Below are 22,641 nucleotides of genomic sequence, written 5' to 3' on the forward strand. Positions count from 1 at the left end.
TTAACAGCTGGTCGGTATACCGTCGGCCCGATGTAGAACAACACCTACTCTGGTTTCGGGCAACGATAACCAACAGCGAACCCCTTCGACCAGTGCGGCGGACCCGATAGATATACCCTGCGATCAGTTATGCCTGGCCCCTCTTGTTTCGACGTTGCGGTTGCATTAAAACAACCTGTTACCTCCGAACAGGTAACTCGGATCGTAGTTTTCTAATAACGAAAAACGAGCCGCTAGTTAACGATGGAAATTACACGACGCGGTCTCGTCCCGTAGCGCCGATCGTCTCGATAGAACCAACACGATTAACCTTAGGCTACAGTTACCATAGTTTACCGCCGATACATATACTTTGTAGACCAAAATTATGGTCGGCTACAGAGCGGGATCGATCTTTGTTCTAGCGTATTACGTTAATTCCTGGCCCACTATCGACTTAAGCGAATCAAAAGTCAATACATACGTGTGGTTCGATAGCACGGAGAATTCAATGAAATTTCAGCAATGACTGAATGGCCGTACGTATACCATCTATCCTACATCTTATATACTTTCTTTTAAATTCGTTGACGAAAGGATGGAGAATACTTGAAACAGTATCTGCCTTATTAATGAAAAAAGGTCAAACATTCGGTCCCCTAATTTCGTTGTCTGGAATATATTTCGACCAGCGTAGAAAGTTAACGTTTTACGAGAACGTCTTTCAGCGAGGTAACAGAGTGTCGCCCCTAGTCGATCGTACGTATCGGTTCAATTTTCATTTCCCTCCAATTTTCTACGGTGCTCTCCAATCGATTCGAGTAGGTACATACTCGAGTTAACGACTTCCTCCCTGTGCTTCGTTCGCTAATCGTTGGCTCTGTTGAACGTTGGACGACTAGGAGGGTAGATTTTAAGAAACTATCGAGGTGCGCAGCTTATCCAGGCCGATCGAACAAGTTTTCGGGAATTAATTAATTCGTTCATTAGGAGAATCAATATTGTTTGAAGCTCAAGCGTTAAGCTTCAACGGTTAGGGGGACGATGAGGGAGTAGGAGATCGACGGAAAGCAGAAGTTACGATCGTCACCTGTCTTATTGGTCGCTACCCTCTGCCTCTCGTATAATATCGTGGCAAACGAGCTACTGGAAAGCATCCCCCAAGGCCATTTCGAGCGGAAACTCGTTCCAAGTTTCGGACACACGGCGCGACCGCGCCAGGTCGGATGGATAGACAACCATACGTGTATTCGTTACGCGCATACACGCACGTAGTTATGTACGGAGAGGATGGCCGAGTGTGAATCGCGAAGTGTACTGTTCGAATTCAACAGCTTCGCAATATTCCGTTTCTGCGAGAGGCCACGCTCCGCCGGCGTTACATTATTCCATTCGCGAGAATAAGCAGATTCGATCATGTCGCGGCAAAGGAAATTCGTATTACGGTTGTTCGATCGGTCCTCGAGACAGTGACTGGCAGCCAGACACTGTTTCCTATTAACAGCAGAAAACGCGACGCGTTATCTCGTCGCGTGGTTATTTGACGCATCATGAATTCGAAACAACCGTCACCGTGGATTTGGTAATTCGATCTCGTCCTGCGCTTGCTCTTTGTTCTCTGTTGTTCATCTGTTGTGCTCCTCTTTGTTACAATAGCAATTTTAATTGATCGTTATTCGTTTATTTTTTTTAAAGCTGTTTCTTCATGTTTACTGGTACGGTTTTAACCATGAGGACAAAAATTAATTCCAAGTAAAAATTAAACAGGACAAAAAGTAAAAATGCCAAGATTTGTTTGCATTTATTTATTAGTCAAAATTTAACCATTTTTACAATATACGCTAATATGGCTGTTTTGGCATGCAACGTGGAGATAGCATCAAATTCCGCAAAGTTTCTGGCCTATCTGCGGTTCCGTCGGAACAGCCGGTAGCGTGACATCATCGTCGGCCGAAACGGGCACCGTGGAAGCGCGATAAGAGGGCGGGAAGCAAGGGAAACGATGATACTCGAGGAAAAGGGCTGCTCTGAAAAGCCTACGGCCTACCGCAATCATCGTAAGGGGATCCAGAGATCCCTTTCGGCCGTTACGTCATCCCGGCTATCCACCTTCGCTCGAACGTTCGTTTTTTGCCTGTTTCTCATTTTTCATCCCTCTTTCACTTTTTTTCTTCTTTACTTTCTTCATCTCCGAGCTTCCAACACGAATGCAACAGAAGCTGTTTTAATAGCTCTACGGAGAACGCAACGATTGGTCGAAAAAACGATTTCCGTTCTAAAATTTCCTCGAGGTACGTAGAATCGGTCAACTTCGTCCTCCTGCTTTTTTCTTTTCGTTCCTGCTTTTCGATTTACCCTCAGTCTAAGCTTCGACCACAGATTTTTTGCGTTCGGTAGAAGGAAAGTTCGTCCTCCGATGGAAGGAAAGTTCCGATACAGGACTATTCTTTTTTTACCGTATCTCGTTTGACAGAAGATGATCACTTAGACTTAGACTTAGACTTAAATATTTCATTTTTAAGAAACGATTTTAGAATAAACCGTCCTGGAGAGAAAGAAAATCTCCATAAATTTTAACCCCAACGTGAACTTCTTATCGTTTTCAACGGGTTCACTAGCCTTTACGATCGTTTAAGAATGATTTAACTGCATAATCCTTTTATTCGTCAGGTCACGTTATGCATATTTTAACACGATAAAAACTACAATTCAGGCAATTAAGATCGCGTACCTTCGATATTACCTGATTAAGCAGCGATTCCACTCACCTGCCGTTTTCACAGACCTTTAAGGAAGATCCTGCCGCGAATGCTACTGAATTTTGAGAGATAAGTTCTCCTCGGGACTTCGAGACGTGCATTTTCGTGGAGGCGTACGGGATAAGGAGAATACCCGGGGTTTAGGGGCGTCGGTGGCAAAAGGAGAAAAACGAGCCGAGAAAGGAAAGGGAAAAAAGTGAAACCGAGAGGAGATGGGGGAGAAAGGGGGTGGGGGCCGAGGTTGAGGATGGTGGAAGAAGAGAGTGCCGGCGTCAGAGGCAGGCAGAGCTCGCCGTTGCGAACTTTCGCAGATATTGAATATCTCGGACCATCAATCACTTCGGCACGGCAATATCCGAAAGTATTGGCCTTATATTTGTTTCTATATCGAGCACCGATTTATGGTTAAAGCACGTCCTTCCATCAGACTTCCTGAATCGTACGATCTAGTTCAAGCTCTGACGATACGAACTTTGTATGGGGTCCTTTCTCGTTCCTTGTTAAGCTCAATAACTTTTAGTCTTGAGATCTTACTGCTTCTTTTCACTTAAAAAGTAGTAGAGTAATCATATGCGAACAGATGAAAGTCTCACAATAATGCTATTATACATCGGATTCTGTATTAAATGTTCTTTATCATTTTTTGTACATTCTTAATCCTCCACATTCACGTTATGTATTATATACGCAGCGCTGTATTTTCAAGTTTGTTTATTTTTGTGTACACGTCTGAAATACAGATTTATCGCATTTCTTTTTGCCAAGAACACAGTCTAATGCTTGGCCTTAAATATTCGGATGTTGTGTGTCATCGTCAGCAACATATGTGTTCGTATATGCTGACGGTTACGTAGTTGAAAGCAAGCGACGAGCACAACGATTTTATTCCTTTATTTCTCCATTTCTCGTACGCCGCGGTACTGCATTGAAATTCTCACAATTTGTCTGCCACCAAATTACGAACTATACAATTGTACATATTAAGTTCTTTCCCTTTAATTTTATTTTTCTCAACCGACGATTTATTATCAAAAAGATAAAATGTTTTTTAATCAGGTAATTAAACAATATAACTGACACTTCAATTAAATAAAATAGATGGTTATAAAATATAAATGACGACATACGAGATTTGAAACTTAAATCTTTTTTATGTCGGGTCGTACTAACACGAACAGCGGTAAAAATACGGGTTCCACAAGCTCAGCTGAATCTTATCCAAGCGCAATCATCTCGTTCGATCTCGAATCAGTAATACGCGGCTTGATTTCGTGTCTGATTCTCGCGTCGTTTCGAGCCGAATGTAGGGAACTTCTTTTCTCCGTGCCTCCATCCACCGGAGTCACCCCATTTCCGACGACAGATCGCGGCAAAGTGCTTCGCGTGTAGACACCCTATGCGAAACGCTGGAGCCCCGATAGGGAGATCTCTCAAGATGGTGCACCTTCGCTGCTGTGAGACTTTTTTTATCCCTTCCAACGACGCTTCACGAGCATATACGTATACAGCAAGCTGTTTCTTCTTGCTAGCGCTCCTTCTTCAAGGTTGTACCGCAGCGACTGAAAGAACGCCTGCAAGAGATGTATGACAGAATGAGCGAGCGGGAGAGAGAGAGAGAGAGAAAGGAAAAGGAGATGGTCGATGGGGGAAAAATGCGAGTCGGGGGAGTCCGTTGAAGGTTCCAAGTTTCTTTATTAGATCGGGGGTGTCCATTCGTCGGAAATGGACCAAAATATCCTCGCCCTATCCTCCTCCAGCGGTGTACATTCCTCCGTTTCTTTCCCTTTCCCCCGTGTGTCACGTTTGCACGGCGAGGGTGTTTATACTGGAATGCAAAATTCAGCGAGCGGCATACGGCTAGGAGATCGGAGTAGAGGGCAGGGGTCGTTGAAATCTAATACAGAAATAAAGATGAAATCTTGGAAAAGTTTCATAGGTACCCGCGTGTATCGCGGGGCTGGCTTCTCCGTTTGCCAACAGGCCAGACTTTCTTTCTCATCAAATATTGCTCCGTATATCGGCATATATCCACGAGATCTTCGTCCGGTGACCCAATATCCTCTGGTGCCTATGCGCGATAGAGAATGCTTCTCTCGAACATTTCCGAAGTAGGCGCGTTCTGGCAACATGACGCCAATAAAATTCCTTCGTAGGACTTCGCGAGCGTCTTCGAATATTAAGCGTCATATGAAAAAGAGCATCCGGATCTCTTGCCTTGCCTTGGGATATCCTCGAGTATGTTACCATAAATTTAAGGTTGTATTATTAATCTTGTGTCACATCGAACATCATCGCAAAATGTGTCGCAAGTAAATTATGAAATACAGCACGGTTCCATTTTCTGTCTCTTGTGATTTTAACTATTTTGCCTGTAGAATTATTATTAGATTTATGACAAAGCATGCGTTTACACAAGGCAGATAAACGTAATTTGTAGTATTGAATTTATACAGATATTATTAATTAAAAGACCGTTTTCATAGTATAGCGTGACTACGAAAGTAGGCATTTAATTTAATAAGAGGTCAGGTAACACCGACGTCATCTGGTAAAGTCTTATTCTAGCGCGTGAAACTTATCTCCCTTGAAAAAATACGCGAGGAAACTTGATGGCCGAACCAATATGATTCGATTCATCACGGATCGAGGCTAAAAGAGAATTGGCGTGTTTTCTTTCGTGATATCCGCTCGAACTCGAGGAAGCTTGCCTCGTCACGAACAACATGGAGGCGCCTCATCTTTCTTTTCCGATATTTATTTTACCGTAATTCCATTTCACACGCGCACATATACGCCGTAAGTGGCCCGTTTCGCGGTTTCGTCCAATTTCGCCCGGAAGAGGAAATACTCCTCCTCGGAGTTTAGAGAGAAGTTTAAAGCCACTCTATCCGAAAGATTGGTAAAGTACCATTCCTATGCTAACAAGAGCTTCTTCAATTATACTTTGTCCTCGGTCCTCCGCCAATTGTTATTTGTCCTCCTCTTTCCACCTTTTCTCTTCGGCTTGATTTCCCCGTTTTGCATAATCTAATTTTGCCTCCTTACCGTTCCCGGGCATTTACCTTTATTATAATTAGTTTATTTCCGGGCAGGAAGTTTACAATACACCCATCGATAGCCGCTCAAGCAACTTCTTCGATTATAATATCTTCGTCTCTTTCTCCGTCTCCCGTAGACCGTAATTTCATTTTCCGGCCGAAAGTTCGTTCCCCTTCCGCGTAATTGGACGATTTCTCGTAAAAACCGCATTGTCTACCGTCCGATTACAAACTAAGAACTGGAGAGAATTTGAAATCGAGAATGACTAACGGCCAACAGGAGGGTACATATCCAGGGATACATACGTATCTACAACAGTGCGAATTGCGAGTGTACTATGGCTCCGAACGCTAGACTCGTATGCCGTTACGCTCATTCTTTTCGTCGCCTATAAAGTCACCGACGTTCTGGTTGCACGGAGGGCTGGAAATTTACTGTTCTTTTATGGGGATTTTTATCGCTGTGTAAACTATGCGATATCCTCCCATATCCGTTTCCGTTCTTACGGATGGCCCCGACCTTTATCCCACCCTGAAATCGAGTTAGCTTCTTCCTTCGAGATGAATTCTGATAAATCGTATCGACCCTCACTCGTTTGTTAAAGCGACATTTGCTGCTGATTCGCCGAGAAATATCTTGCCGCATGTTTAAGTAGAACAGAACGCCGTTAATTATGCACCAGCGCAATATTCGGGGCCAATAAATAGTACATTCGTGATGCGTGTTTACTGACTCCGTGAGAGCACACCGATTACGGTGTCGGGGTGGATAATAGTCAATAATTGCTCGATTGACTTTATTGGAATCTCAATTACGGACGACCGATGGAACCGTGTGTAGATCAAGCGGTTTCGCGATTTTTGTACCGGTTTCTGCAGATAGAACTATATCGAATTGTTCACTGAAAGTGGATAGATCTGCACAAGTTGTTTACCATTCTTCTGCTGAAGTGGTTGAATGCAGTTAATATCGTACATCGACAACCATGCAAAATGTGGAACACAAATTCTACATTCGAAAATGAAGATCTGAGAAAATTAACGTTGAAAGAAATGTTACAATCAATTCTTTGTGATACACATTTGAATGTTCTGATTATGTGGTATATTAATGTGTCACGTTTCTGTGGGATTAAGCCAAATCGGGACAGACCGATAGGAGTTGAAGTCACTTTTTGTAACTTGCTGGTTCTGCGGCTAACAGTTGCACCACGTGTGAACTTTGATAATCTATATCGCTTACTGTCCGTGTCTCGACACCCGGCCACCTTGGCAGGAAAGTTCCAGATTCGAGGGCGGCTAGCTTCTTCGAATTTTCCCTTTGCTATTCCCACGGAAATCGTAGCAAGGCGGTGGCAAGCTGGGTAGCTGCGACCTGACGCAAACTTTGCGCCACTTGTTATTAGATTACGTATCGTCTCCGCGATCTTCCGTATTTTCTGGAATTTCTTTGAAACCAAACAAGGTTTCCGAATTGTTTCGCTTCGGATTTTCCATAAGAGAACTTATGTAAATCCTTATTTAAGGTGGTTCTATTAAACTACAAGACACTGCAGATCGTAATGAAATTGTAGTAAGACATTCTTCTCATCGGAATATTCATTTATTAATCAGAGTTTAGCCACTTTTACAAGACATTACTGCACTTAATTTGGAAACAGGTAAACCCAATTTCGGTAGTTTTACCGAATACAAAAATCTTTGAACGCTGCTTTCGGTTATTGCTGATTCGGAAAGAAAATCGAATAAATATTCTGTCGAATTATTTACATTTGTCAAATTATCTTGGATTTATTAGAGTTTATCTTCTTTTAACCGTTTATTGATTTCTCGAGTATATTTGAGCGATCAGTTCGTCGACATAATTCGATGCTACGCTCATTTTTATGTCCGCTTGCTTAGTTATGTTTGATAAATGGCGCGTCGATTTCGTAATTTTTTCCCTCGATGAAACGTCGTTAGGGGTATCACGGCTGATACGACGCAGGTCGATTTTCAACATTGACGAAGAGCCTTTACGTGTTCTCCTCGGCAGTTCATCGGCGGATCAAGAATGAGGTCTGATTCTAAAATTTTTCTTTCGATATTCGCGAAATTCTCGTTACTATTACTCTCCACTGCATGACTCGATCGAGAATAATGCGATATCTCGTACTCGGAATCCATTCTAACGAGTTTGATTTACCGGCGTTTACCTTCAGCCGTTCTTCTTCATGAAAGTTCACGCCTGCTTCACGATTTCATTAGGAAGTACATGTCGCAATATCTCGGACGACGTTACCTCGAAAAATACGATTCGCTCGTTTCTCGCCTTTATCGTTGCCTGACCTGTAGGAAGCGCGCCGATAAAACGATTATACCTCCCTTTGAAAACAGAGCGCGTGCGTATGATAAGCATGAAATAACGAATGGAAACTCGATTTTAATTTAGCTTCAACGGTAGTTCACCCGGACTGCTTTAACGCGTTTTATGCGGGTCAGCGTCAGCTGCGCGAGCCCAACGGTACACGGTGAAAAATACCGTCGATAAAGTATCGCAGCTTAGCGTGCCAGAAAATAATTGCGAGCTATAATATGACTGTTTCATTACGGACTAATCGCGCATACATAATTCCTAACGTATTCTCTATTCTTAAACTTGGATCTACATTACAACAGGACATAGTTCTTTGACATTTCTTTCAAGAAAAAATTTTACATGTAATTAACATTTGTTGTAAAAATTGTATATTTATTTTCCCATTTAAAATACCGCAATGTTTTAGGTCGAACGAAGAACGTGTTTATTTTTAGATAGTAACACATAATTCACCACTTGGCCTTTTTAATTTGAATTCCTCACTCCTGTACGATAGTCAGGATTTATGGTAATATTATCAGATAGTAGGATTTCGACTGGCAATTGGAAAATTGAGCACGAATGCTCGGACGCCGAACACGGATGGGCGCGGGCCCGATGATGAATTTCAGCGAAGTTTTTGACGGATACACGGCTCGCGATTGAATCGCGTGTACCTATGTACGCTTGGGCACCTCCATCGCCGGCCAATCTTATTTCTATCCGCAGGACGGTATCGGAAGGCGATGCAGGTCGCGTATATACTATCAAAGAGGTGGATGGTCGGGTCGGGAGAGAAATAGAGGGCCATTCTGGAATCATACTGGATATCGTCGTCCAATCGTATTCCCCGTGTTCGCTTATCCTATTCCGTTCCGTTCCGTTCTGTTCCCGTCCGTAACCCGCTTCTACTATCCAACATTCATCGAGCGCATGTAATACCTCTCCCCTACCGCCTCTTACCTTCTCTCTCCGTGTGTCGTCTCTGTTATATTCCGGCCGTTTCTCAAAGTGTGCAGCGTGCACGTATTCGTGTTCGAGCGCGATTTTGTTAAAAATACGAGACGCCCCGTCCGCACGACAAAAGTCCCTCTCTCTCCCGGGAGAGATTGCGAGACGCTTTTAAAGACATAAAATATAAGTAGCCGGAAGCTTCTCCTCCGTTCGTAAGGGACGGTTACGTACGCGACAGGTTTTACCATAAATAGAGACGTCGGACGGGATGGAATTGAACGGCTTGAACGCGGCTGGACGATAAATTCCCGTTGTTCGTGGAACAGAGCTCGCGTTTTATACTCTTGTGATCAGAATTTACGAATTACGGTTTCCACGTGTATTAGGTGTGATCCAAATTTGCCTCTATCTTGATCGAGTTAACACTTCGTTTCTACAATTCAAGTGAATTATGCACTTTAAGAATTTTCAATTTCATTCCAATCATCAGTTATTATAATCGTCATATTTTCTCTAGTAAGATTCTAATGAAAAGTAGATTTCGAACTGAGAAATTAATTTTTACTTAGGATCTCCATTTACTAAATTCTTCAGGAAAAGATATTATCATATGGAAACGTCAGTTCGTAGTTTACATTTTTCATTATTCTCGAAACCAGTTCACTTTCCCAATTTCGCATAGGGAATAATAAAGTCATAAAGCTTTCATGCATCTTTTACAAAGTCGGGCGGAAATTTTGCTGCGATGTATAATACAAAATTCCTTTCCCAAGTTTCGTCGGATTTATGGCGCCGGGTGACTAAGTGACCCTTACCGGTTCATTTTGTCGCGTAGAAACGACCAATTTTCGCCCGATTACTGAAATTAATCTGCATTAACCGCGGTTACTGCTCAGATGAATGACCATTCGGGAATCGAGTGCCGTTCGCATCCATGATTTTCGGCCTAACTGAAACACCCGGGCTTAATGGCCACGATAACGAAAGACGAAAGAGTGGAGTCCCCAATAGCCACAGTACCTGCGTCATAAATCTGAAGACGATGGCCCTGAAAGTGGTCCGGTCCATAATGAATCGTCGGATTAGAGGTCGTACGTGAAAAGATATGGTCACAAGAAAAGTTCTGTGGGGAGTTTGTCATGGCGGTTGACCAGCAAAGACTCCAAAGAAGCTCGTTAGCTCCCATTGACTTCGTACCGTGAGACGGATTTTACTCTCATTCCGCAGATAATCACGTTAATTTCCCGTCATTCTTTCCACGCTGTACGCTCCACATTCCGTACCCGGTTTGATCATTAAAACAGAAATTGTCTATGGAAATGACAAATGTTGAATATCATAACTGAATCAGTCTATTATTTTTCATAAAATTGACGTAACTATGAAAACGTTTGTTAATGCAGAAAAAAAGCATGAAATTTGAATATGAAATGAATTAAGCTCACAAAAATCAAAGTGGCCATATTTAGTATGCAAATAAACTTTTTAATATGTCGTCAAGATGTTTTTTCTTGACAATCTTCACCCCTCATAAAGGGTATCCAGTAAAATCTTATTTCCCCAAGATTATAGGCGCTACCGGGCGTTGTAGTAAAGCTGATAGAAAGGCAGGAGTAGCCGTTTCCTGAGCGCTCTCTCCAGGCCCTTAAAAGAGGAAACGCGGAGTCGAGTGTAGCTGCATTTTAGCAGATTCTTTGCGTGCTCCTGCGCGAGGCTAATTAATTTGTAATTACCACGGGATTCGTTAATTTTGCATATTTCCATGGGCGCGGGGTCGTACTTAAAGGCGACGCAGCCGGTCGGAACACGGGAATTCGAAAACAAAGGTAACCATCCAAGATCAGTGATTAAATTATGGATATTAAAACGTTTGCGTAAGTACGTTGTAGCCGTACAGATATGCACGGTAGAGGAACATAATTCCGTACGGTCTCGATGAGGAAGAGGAAAATCAATGAGTGTTTATTAAAATTTAATGAAATTCCAATTTATTGAAATCAAGAGGCACTGAAAATCTTGCTCATTTCTCCTATGATTATTAATATGATTGCTCGTAAATTATAAATTTGATACATTATATCACTCAATTCCAGCTTGATATGTTCAACGATTTGGGAGTTATTGGCAAAAAACGAAAATTTCGCGAAATCTTGAGAATACCCCTTCAAAAATCTCGAAAAACTTATTTTTCTTCAGAATGTCGAGAAATGCTTCAAATAAAAGTTGTTTTTCTTCTAACTTCGATATTTAATGAGTTACATATGATTATATGGCATTTTATTGATGTTGACATCACGACACCAGCGACGCATGCCTGATCCGAAAAGCCGGCAATATTTAATTTTAATGCTCGCACCTAGCGCGGGCCGGTTGATATACGAGCGTGTCATTCGCGGAACGGCGTGTGCGCTCGACATTATACATATATACTCACCTTCCGGTTCAGTTTATTTGGCAACGAGCCAGTTTCGTTCCGGCACCCCTGTCGTAATAGGCACGGGCACCCCCCTCCGATCGGTTGGATAGGATGGCGCTGCCATTTTCAAACAATCGCTCACGATCCACCCTCGTCTCCGTCCTTATTTTGTACTTTCGCGTGTACACTCACGTCTAGAAGTGATTTTTAGTTCCAAGCAGAATATGCAAGTCACTGTTTTAACATCTGACGAAATTTCCAATTATATTATTGATTAAAATCTAAATCTAAATATTTGATACAACTGCATTTGAGATTTAATTAAAAATCTCAGGCGTACGTGTAATTCGATTTTGATACGTTAGTTAATCCTTGCACGTTTCTCAAATATACAACCTTCAGAGGCTAAGCAGCTTCATAAGCATATTATATTTTTGTGACAAGTATACCGCGTATTATGTACTCGCTTATTTTGTCGTCCGTACACGTCGATTGGGCACGGTGCTTGGCCAGGCCAGGTCGCCCGTGAGTCTCCATCGTCGTCCAGGTACAAAGCACGAAATTGGAAGGACACTGGCACGGCAAGCTGGCTCCGTACCCGGCTACACATCCCGTAGGGATACTGGGGTAGAAAATAAGGGAAATCCTTTTGTGCCTTTTGCTGCTTGCGCGGGACGTAAGAACGTGTACGTGTTCCACGATTCGGTATAAAGCACGGATAGACCGAGGGACAGGGAACTGGCGTGTCTAGATTCTCTCGTATATTGCTCGATTTAGAATTCTCGGTCTCATCGCTGCGCTGCGCTGGCTATGTATAAACGCTGGGAGGTCTTACAAGTTCTCGCAACTCACGGTTCCATTTCTTGTTCCCCATCGGGACTTTTAAATCGAAATATTTTTAGCTGGTTGCGCGTAAAATTGCGAACGAATTTTTTGACATCTCTCGCGAGAAACTTGTGTTAACAGGTTGCATTTGTTGGAGAAATAAAACGAGCTGTCTTTTCCAAGATGCACAGATCCTTGAGGGATTTCGCGTCAAAAGTTTGGCATATCGAAGAAGAACGTAAGGTTCTCACTAAGATTTGTAGGATATAGGCACCGCGCGATTGAATAACGTTAATGTAAGTTTCCTTCTTCGTTCCGGGTGGGAAAATATTATTCGACGGATAACTCTTTTATCGTTCCACCCTGAAAAATTCCTGGAAAGGCGACCATCCACCGCCGAGATTCGATTGTCTTTTTTCGCCCTCGCGCCCCTTCTCTGTCTCTCTTCTGTATGTGAGACGATGGCATGGAGAAAAAGAGAGGCAATTTAAGTGGAGGAACGAGGGAAGGACAGGGATGAAATACGATGGACGAGCACGAACGGTAAAAGCATTTCCTTTTCGCGGACCTATGAAAACATAGTTTTCTCTGCTGTCCCACACATACCAGTCTCCTCCTCTGTATGATGTACGAGATAGCCATTAATATCATCCTAGTACGTACATTTACTTCGATATTCTGGTTAGGAGGGACTCGAACTCTGTTAATGTTATTTCGATCGAGCCTTTATTTTATCTAGGCATATACCCTGCGAACCCAAAAGTTTGGATTCACCGCATAAGAGAGACGTTACGTGTTTGTATTATAGTGAATAAAACGAAGGATACATAATGCAGAATCATAAAATAATTTCTACAATTTATAATATATAATATTCGGAAAATATGTACATAAATTTATTCCACAAATTTCATATATCGTTACATGTAACAAGTAATGGCTGAGTATCACAAATAATAATCTGAAGTAATGCAACGTCTGAAAATGTGCGTAGCACGGAACGTTGGAGTTTATGATTGTACTCGGTAATTATAGAGCATTACTTCTCCTTCCGAAACAAAGCATTTCGCTATAAATTCTCGTAATCTTCGCATATTATAGTACGATTAAATTACCGTGTTTTAACATCGAAGGGAAGCTGATCCCCATTTTCTCTGCGATATTCAGGCAAACAAATTTATTTTCATACGCTGAAAATCGTTGGTTAACTCAGTGCTGCTTTGCCTGGTCCCGATATACCATAATATACGCGGAGGCAAAGAAGAAGGCAGATCCGATAAACCTCTTGCAAAAGCACGAAGGCAGCGACAACAAGCTGATATCCACGGATTACGGACGCACCGTATATACTTTATCCTTGCTTCCTGTGTATACGTATTCACATTCACTGTCGTACGAGAACGCCAGCCGAAGCATACGCCTCCGCTTCTTCTTCTTCTCCCCCATGCTCCGTTGAACGCGTGTACACACGTAGGTGAGCATAGTCACGAACGACGAACGTGTTGCCCACGGGTACGCCAACACACAACCGGTGAGATTCTCTTTCGTGCACACTGTATCTTTAGCCGAGGGAAGGAAGCAGCCTCGAGAAGTTATGAGACGACGGCCATCTTTAGGTATTCTTCCTTCCTCTCCCGCTTCCTTCCTTCTTTTCTGACGTGTCTAGTCTTGGGTCCAAGAAGAAGCTTCGGGACTCTTCCAGAGGAAAACGAGGTCGTAGCGCAGCAGAGCGGAGCGAGTCTCCTTGCGCCGCGGCGCAACGCGTCGTAACGTTCTCTATCGCTGAGAGCCATACATCATCATCGTGTTCAACGAGAACCGGACACCTCTAAGTGCCTCGAATCGACCTTCGTGCCTCGGTCCTTTTATGCTGGATTCATCCTGGCTTTATCGTGCTCCGCCACGAGCAGGTTCATCCTAGAACGACCATCGCTTTCCTTTTTCGCCTCACGGGAGTACCGTTCACCTTGCCTGAAAGAGCCCCTACGGTGCCGTACTTTCTCGTTTCCCGATTTTCGGTGTCCGGCGTTCGTTCGCTTGTCAACCCGTACGTGCACACGCGTACACGTACGAACTCTACTGGACCGCATATTGCGATATTTTTCGTGCCGATGCGACGTGCTCTGTTACTTTGAATCGGTCGAGTGTTACGTTTCGAGGAAGCTCCGTAGTTTGGGATTTAATTAAAACATTCCGATCCAATTCGCTTGTTGGAACACATCGGACCGTGCAATTGTGTACTTTTGAAAGCTAAGGAAGCGGAGTGTGCAGTGGGTAATTGGAATAGGTCAAGTCTACACCGCGGCCCTTTGCAGCGTTGCTTACTCTTTAACGTACATATTTATTATTCGTTCGGTTATTATTGGGTCAGAGATCGGGAAATCGGGCTCGCGATAGATAACGAGGCGCTAGATTAGAGAGTGCGTCGGGGTCATTCAGCACGCAGCGCAGCACGTGCACCGGACCGTTTGGCGCACGCTAATTACACAGGCCAACGTAATTCCATTAGCGTAATCGCATCGCGGACCGGTAATTGAACGGCTAATTAGATTAATTTAAAATTTCGTTAATTCGGCCGGTCCAATTAGTAGATTGTACCTGGACGTCTGCCATTTGCTTCCGATCGTTGAAGATGCTGAAAAATCTGCTTGTTCGATGAGAAGTTCTCGTTTTCTTTTTTATCGGGTCTGGTAATAAGGAAGATCCTCGTGTAGGTACACGAGTCATCGTACATGATAAGAAACCGGGGGTGCGAGGGCGGAAAGGGCAGAATTGAATTCTGCCGCCTGCGTCTCGAGGAAAGTGCGGTATAAGGAGGACGTGCCACTTCCGCGAGTAATTGACGCTGATTAAAATTCCATGGAGAAGAACCACCGGTCTCTTTCTCTAATGCACGTGGTAAACCGGAAAAGCCGATCGCCCATCTCTCGACTGATCGCTTCCCGGAACACAATTGTCATGGAGATATCTTCAGGAACTGCTTAAATCTCTGCCTACCTGATTGCGTTCTTCCTAGATCTCGTTGCAAATAAATAATGACCGACGATAAATTAATAAATTTATGCCTAATTTAGGTCTCTACGTGCTTACAATGCGAGTTTCATGGATGATAGAGGATGCCTCTGAAATAGATACGAAAGTTAACAGTTGAGCTGTACATTCGATGATTCAATAATTTCGCGATTAATATTATAGCCTGTTAAATGCTGCAAATCCTGTTTTATGTATGCGTATTAATCAGCAGTATAAAGGATATATAGTTAGCAATAATAAACCCTCCCCGATATTAGCACATTAATGAACTCTGTTAATTGTGAGCCGCTAAGCTTTCAATATTGGAAACTTTATTAATCATTCGCGTTACCGGCGATACGAGGACGCGATGATAGCTTCGAAGTGTGTTTAACATGAATTCCGTGTTTCGATTGTAATGCATTTTTCATCGATATTAATTGGTCTCTACCGCGATTTAACAGGATAACAATACCTCCCGGCCAGCCGGATCAATCACGGCGCGTAGATTCACGCAATCGTCAATGATATCACGTTTCGAGTATTTACTCGTAACCGGCGGAGCGTGGGTACCATGGGCGAGGAAATTCGAGCTACGGTAGCATCGATAATAATCGATGGAGACGCTTGTTAGCTAATTTGACGATACGCGAAGGAATTTCCGGAGCGAAAGAAATCATCAGACCCTCGACTAGCAGCTCGACGAGAATTCCTTTTGTTCCAGTGCAATCTGAAATGGTCGTTATGTACATTGAGAGACAAAAGTCCTATGCGATGAATTTTATGCTCCGCGTCGAGAGAAAAATCGTGGAAATTCATATAAATGAATAATGTATTAATACGTTTAGTGAAATAATTTCGTGACTTTAGGACTGAATTAGCAGTTATCGTATAGAATTATTTATGAGCATGTTTAATGCACTTCAAATCATAAGGGTACTAGTGAAACGTAAGATGGCCTGCTTTTTACAGAGCATCTTTGTTTTTAGCTCACGTTGAAGATAAAATGCGGAACAGAAAGAAGTCGTTACACCGTGCGATAGGAACGGTTGTCGGAATTGCCGTTGAAATCACTGCTTGTCAGCGCTCGACAGCGCGACGCGTCGCCGAATCTTCTCGTTCCGGTTTCGCCCTCCGAGACCTTAGTTCTCAGCTATATGCATAGATAACAAGTGCATTATACCGCGTAAAATCTGAAATGCATAATGTATTCGTTGTGTCTGTGTCAGCCGCACACCGCGCAACGACGTGTACGAGCATTGCCACTATCCTTGTGCGTGCGCGTGTATGTATATGTATGTATCCGAATTTACATATTTACAATATGGGTGTGTACACAAGCCTCGACAGAGAAGGATCCCTCTCCTCAGACATAATACATAGTCGCTCTTTTACCGGTCTTAGCCCGCCTTATTTTCGCGGAAGCATCACCCGTTCGGCTCCTCTCCCCTCGTGGTCCCCCTCATCTCGTTTCACCCAACAGATTACCCGCCTTTCGAAAGTACGTCGTACATAAAATATGATGTTCGAAAAATATATGGCCCCTTATCCGGCGTGTAGAAGGATTTTCGTATCAGTGCTCCTATTTTCTCCGCAGGATTTACTGTTTATTACGATTACCAAGCAGTACGAATATAAAGAACTCCGCGAAGTATGTCTCAACCGACTGTGTGCGTGCTCTGAAAGAAAGATAACTGCGAGAAAACTTCGTTCCGCGGTGAGACCCGATTTTGCTCGGGAACTCCCGTAAATTCTCCTATTGTCATTAGCCGGAGGCGGCCTTCTATATTACGGGTGTTTTACGACCGCGAGTTATCAAGCGCGTAAAACGTTTTCATTCAGCCGAAAGATGGTATTTCGCGATTGCGGAACGGTCGGTGCGAGCAAATCGGTATTAACACCGTAGACAATTGTTAGACGATGTCGGTATTGTTCTTTTCATTTTACTTTCTTTCTTTTTTTTATTCGTCCTCTGCGGAAAATTATGGTCGGGTCAACAGAATTTCCTCTCCTATTGTTATAGCCGAAAGCTCGTATGGTTAGACTATTGAATGCACGGTGGATTTTTTCGGTCGCTTTTCGTCCGTTTGAACATCGCACTGCAACCCCTAAATGCCAACCCCTGCGCGCGCGCGTGCACGTGAGAGAGAATAGACGGGCCGAAGAATGGGTTCTGATTCTGTTCCCGTTAGAAACGGAGGTGCTGACGATGCCATTTGTCGAACCCGTATGACTACCTACGTGTACGTACAAGCTTCAGGTGCAAATTCATACGTATAAGGGATATTATCGTATCCTTCATGCTGAACAACGTCTTTTTGTTTGCTCGCGTTCTAGGAAATTCAATTAATCTTCCATTTAAATATTAAATTCCTTCAATCGTAAACGAATCCTACTCAATTGACTAAGAACTAAAATAGTAAAATAATATCTGAGTTTCTTTTTTGCAATAGACTTACCTGGCTTATGTTTCTCTTTGTAATTATAAAAGAATTTCATGAAAGAGTTTTCTGATTTTTATTAATCGGATTATTACAATATTTTGAGGTATCTATATATGTAAATAAGTACTTACATGTAGATATACGTATATATGTATAGCTGGTAAAATTCTGAGGTAGCAACGAATTCATTTATATGGTTAATATTTTTTACAGTCATTGTACTTCTGTTTGTTAGCAACACTAATGAAACGCACAAGTAGAAAATAACTACAGTAGGCGTTTTACTCAATTACTTTTTTTACGTTTGTTCGTTTGCCGTTCTATTGGTTTCACGTTATGGCGGTAATAAGGATAACGATAACAATAATGCGCGTTGCATAGACAAGTTCCGAGCGAAAGAAACTCCCCGAGGTAAAGTAGCTCTCCTTCGAATGTGCTTGTAACTTCCACTGGTCGTTAGTGGCGGTATCGAGGGGGATGTTTCCTCACGGTTCGCTACTTTAGAGTTGCAACAGCCCGGCAGGGATGTAACGAGTTTTGCGTGCTCGACGACAATTCTGCAGTTAAAAAACGATTGAAATTCAACAAAGTTCCTTTCGTGGTTTCTGTTTCAAATAAAACTAGTCAATTCGTGTTGCAACATACGTTTTATATAGAATTATACCTCGCAACTTAGTATTAATATTTTATAATTTATTCATAGTGTTAAGTATAATGTGATTAACTCGTATTACACTAAATAAATTTTATTTGAATATTGAAATATTTCATTCTTTGCATGAAAACATAAAATATGGGAGGAAATTATAAATATTGTCATACATCTACAAGGACAGATAATCTTTAATAAAACTAAATTAAAATTGCAAAATCAGTTACATTTACGATATTACTACGTAAATTTTGGATAGGAAATTAGGAATTATTATTCGTATCACAGCCACAAAAATGATTTGATAAGATTTCATACGGTTGACTAATAGAAAATGTTTATTACTATTATAATTTCTATTTATTATGGCTCGTAAGTAGAAGTTCTAGTTGTGTCAAGCCTCGAGCGCTGATGTCCCCACACAATTCTTGATTTCGTATCATTTTGACAAGAATTGCGTTTGGACAATCATAGCCTGAGACATTCAATTCCCTCCGGGATGTTCCGCTCGGCGGTTCACGTCGCGCCGTCGTCGTCGCCGCGGCGTTCGGGAAATTGCTTCGATGAGATTTTGCGCGTGGTAATCCAGGTCCTCGCGGGTATACTCTCCCGGAATCGGGGCTGAAAAAGAGAAGCAAGAGAGCATTATATATTTATTCTAGATTAGTCGTCGTTGACCTAGTTCTCTTGCCGAGCGAAGTACTTAGCCCACTTTGTCGCCGCTTCTCGTCCTCTTCGCCGCGTTGTTTGGGGAAAAAAATCTGCGCGGGCATGCACGTGGCTTGCATTTAAAGCTTGTTAGAAATTAAACCATTGCGAAAATATGCAAACGAGCGCGTGATAAAAATTACCGCGGAAATCAAGTTAGATTACATCGTTATACCCTCGCCGGTTGTTCGTTTCACATGACGCGACGCGTTGCACGACGATGTATTCCCCTCTGGCACTCCGCGTTAAAAACTTATCTTGATGGCGCGCGAATTAAACTGTCGATACTCTTTGATTACTAATCACGATGATTGGTGGTTGGGTTAGGGACCCGATTGAAAAACTCACCCTCGCAAACTCCAACGTTGTGTACGCGACCATCGCATCGGGATCACCGGGATGCGTAATTACGTTACTTCGTCTTACTCAATCTTGATCAATCAACTGCTATTCAGAGCAAATTAAGGGGAGCAGACAGAGGGAGGGAGGATTTGCGTGAAAGGGCGTATCGGTTCTATTGCCTTCTTTTATCGCGTTTTTACCCGCACCTTTCTGCTTTTTTCACTTTACATCTCAATAACGTCAGCCGTTCAATCATACACGCATTCTATCCCGGCGGTGCTCGTAGCTTGTGCTCTCCGGGGACCAGGGGGGAACGCGAGACAATGTTTGCCTAATTGTCCTCGACGCGAAATTAGATGCTCGATTTGTCAACGCCCGCTTAATATTCTACAAACGTATTCTCTCGATTAATTTTCCATTAAAAAGTTGACGCCGTAAAGAGTTGCAGCGTGTCTACCTTGGATCATTTCCATCCACGTTGTTTTTCTCCGCTGTAATACCCTCTTTTGTATTCATAGGCGACACAACGAGAAAGCCAGCGAAGAACACCGAGTAAGAAACTACTTCCGAGACAATTGGCCGATGATGAAAAAGTGGATGCGGCCCGGTGAACAGGGATCAAGATGGCCGAGTCAGAGGCGCCACGAGGTGAAACGAGGCGAGCAGATCGGTAAGTAGGTAGATGGATGAGCAGAGCGTAGTGGGTCGATGAGCGCGAGTGGTGTGGTCGAATGATTAGGTTAGCCGCCTCGGATGTAACTTCGTTACTCACCAAATGAACAGACAAAACCGAGCCGTCACCCCTCTCCCTGCTCCTTCGACCCCCATCTCTGCATAGATCCACCTCCGGTAGCACTTTATCCCGATCAAAGACGACGCTGCGGGCTCTGCGCTCAATCAATTTCGCTTGATCGTTCCGGCTGTTTCTCGATCAAGACGCCAACGAACGAGGACGGAGCCGACAGTTTCGCGAAGAGATGGGATCTCACGGGAATCGCTTCCTTCGACGAGGCGCAACGATACGCATGATAAATAGTTTCCCTGGCAGTTCGGCGAACATCAGCACGGATCACGAGATCCTACTAAATCCTTTCGACGTGAATACCCGGGGATTCGCTCGTTTCGTTTAATCGCGGATCTCCTCGGTGTGTCGCTCTACCAGCGTCGACCTCGAACACGTTCCGCGCTTCCGGAGCGCTTTAATTTTTTGATACTCACGTTCGTTTCCCTCTGCGTCTTCGACTATTGTGCGCGATCTTTTCGATATCCCAATACCGAATTTACGGACGCGCAGGTGTATAAATAGGGTCGGGCACGTGATCCAATATTTCAATAATTCACTCGGAGATTTTGAATGGTTTCCTTCGAGCGATATGTGTCGATCGGAGGGTATGAATTTCCACTGTTCCGCGGAGAAAAATAAAGAGGAAACGGGGAAGCCCGAAGGTGGAGATAAGTGAACTTTTGCGACATCGAGAGGATGGTCGAAGATGATGACGATGAGGAGGGGGTAAGGGGATGGGAAGACTGTCGTGGCATTGATCGACCACGCTGCCTCCATAGGATTGTTACTGTGGTCTCTTCAGCATCCTATATATGCCCTCGAGTTTCGGGAAGTAAATGGAATACGATAACATCGCGGTTATACCGTCGTCCAGAATATTTTATTATCATCCGACGCCGTATCAGCGATCGAAGAAACCAATAGTTTTGCGAATGAAATATTCGTACGATTATTGAAATCGATTATCGGCGAAACAAATATGCTCTGTTTAACCCGGGAGGGAATATCTAATAACAATGCTAGCATAGCAGTGACGAGCCGTTGTTTTCTCACGATAATCGGATCGTTCAGTCCGGGAGGAACGGAAGGAGACGGGTACGAATGTTCTGGGTCGGAGGGTCGCGTTTCCAGGCCATAGACGATTCCTTGATCCATCACGACGATCCTCTATGTCCGATATCGTCGAGCATCTCGGGTGGAAGTGACATCGTTTGCGGCCCTCCTCGAAATTCCGCTTGAACTCGTTGCAACATTCTCGGTAACGAGGGAGAGACATCTTCGGGATATAAAAAGGAAGCCGAGAGAAGAAACGTGCCGGGAAGGGGATGAAACTCGCCGGAACGATAGAACAAAGGGTAAGAAGAGAAGGCCGACAGGGTTTCGAACACGGGGGGGCGAAGATGCCGAAGAAAAGAGCATCGTCGTCGCTGGAATCGTTTCTGGTCGATTTTTTAGAAAGAGTCCGGGCTCCTCTGTGAAGCCTCGTGTAACTGGTAGCGAGAAGGTTACGGTGACTCCGGTACGCCGCGGTATGTCGGTCGGTGGCAGGTTGCGGATAGGACAAGGATGGTCGGATAGAGGTGAGAAGAAAGAGTGACAGTCAGATAGGCAAGCGGGCTTTCTCTCTGCACACGGTTCTCCAGTCTCCACCGCATCGGCGCGGGGTAAAACGAAGGAGACGAGGGAATTGAAGCGTGGTCCTGATGCCGGTGCTTCAACTCGCCCTCGGCCGGGGGCAGGGGAACACTTTATAATTGAAAAGCTTCGTTTAAATGGAACCGTTTCTCTCTTTATACCGTGCATCGCCGCGATTGCGAGGTAAGAGGACGACGACGCGACACGCCGGACGGATAAACAAATTTATTAAGAGCACGTTGAGGTTTCCCGCGCAGCCGCGCGTATTTCATTTCGCCCGGGACCGAGAACACGCCGTTTCGACGAAACTTCCTCGTGTCCCGCGAAATTGTGATGTTACGCGCCGCGTGTCTCTCGCGCCACCGTACTCTCCCCGACTCTAGACATGAAATAACGTTGCGGCAGAGAAAATTTTCGTTCAGGTTACACGGACTCGTGGAACTATTTGAACGTTTCTCATTAAAAGTTTTTTTTATGAATTTCTTTCCGTTATTACGTAACATTTCTGAAGTTTTCTTAGTATCGCAATGAAACTATCACGATTATGTTAGGAAAGTTTATTTGGAAGGAATTTAAAAATGTGGCTCGCATGATTTTAGATAATTTCCTTTAGTGAAGTTAAACATACAACAGCATAGACGTTCTCTATAATAATCGTTTATAAATACTTTTATGTAGAATTATGACGTATTGTCTTTCTTTTTTTATTTCAAGAAAAACATATTCTGGTTTTTCCCTTAGGGAAAGTCTTACTT

At 43.5% G+C, this 22,641-nt stretch overlaps 1 long non-coding RNA gene across 1 annotated transcript in view; it reads left to right on the top strand.

The window, feature by feature from the left end:
- Window positions 1-22,641, top strand: part of LOC113464372 (uncharacterized) — a 43,181-nt gene that overhangs the window by 2,958 nt on the left and 17,582 nt on the right. Inside the window, exon 3 of the long non-coding RNA XR_003389211.1 lies at window positions 19,986-20,137. This is a non-coding gene — a long non-coding RNA (uncharacterized LOC113464372). The remainder of the gene's footprint in view (window positions 1-19,985; window positions 20,138-22,641) is intronic.

Source organism: Ceratina calcarata, unplaced genomic scaffold (assembly GCF_001652005.2).
Source record: "Ceratina calcarata isolate Rehan_Ccalc_2016 unplaced genomic scaffold, ASM165200v1 scaffold35, whole genome shotgun sequence".
NCBI lineage: Eukaryota > Metazoa > Arthropoda > Insecta > Hymenoptera > Apidae > Ceratina > Ceratina calcarata.